Here is a 443-nt window from a genome sequence, read left to right as displayed (position 1 = left end):
GACACAGCTCCAAGTCTTTCTTCTCCAGCTGGCTGCAGCCTGGAGGTGCAGGGTGAGGGGGGGCCAAGGCTCAGAACGGCTGGTAGCGATGCCCCGCGGTGCTGTGGCGCGGTGCTCCTTGCCTGCCTCGTGGTGGGAAGGTGAGTCCTGGTCGTTCTCAGAATGTTAGTAGCCTGTCCGGAACCTCGAAGACTTCGCTGAAGATCTCTGCTGGCCTGCCCTGAGCTCCCCGGGGAAGGTGGCGAGAGGGAGAAGAGGGGTTCTGGGCTGCGAGGTGGAGGCTGCGAGAGCAGACGGGCAGGCTGAGGTGTTCCCCATCATGCTGGGACTCGAATGCTTTCCTACCTTGGCTCTTGCATCTTGCTGCTTATTCCCCTGCTCTGTGCCAGCGCTGACACCAGCTTTTAAAGCCAGTATGGGTACAAGCCAGGCTTTTGGGAAGC

The 443-nt window shown here is 60.7% G+C and overlaps 1 protein-coding gene across 1 annotated transcript in view; it reads left to right on the top strand.

The window, feature by feature from the left end:
- LOC104279235 (plasma membrane calcium-transporting ATPase 1-like) overlaps positions 1 to 443 on the top strand; it is a gene marked incomplete at both ends in the record, with an annotated part of 19,664 nt that overhangs the window by 1,744 nt on the left and 17,477 nt on the right.

Source organism: Apaloderma vittatum, unplaced genomic scaffold (genome assembly GCF_000703405.1).
Source record: "Apaloderma vittatum isolate BGI_N311 unplaced genomic scaffold, ASM70340v1 scaffold22519, whole genome shotgun sequence".
Taxonomy (NCBI): domain Eukaryota; kingdom Metazoa; phylum Chordata; class Aves; order Trogoniformes; family Trogonidae; genus Apaloderma; species Apaloderma vittatum.
Note: the sequence above shows the minus strand (reverse complement) of the source record. Positions and strands in the feature narration are given on the sequence as shown.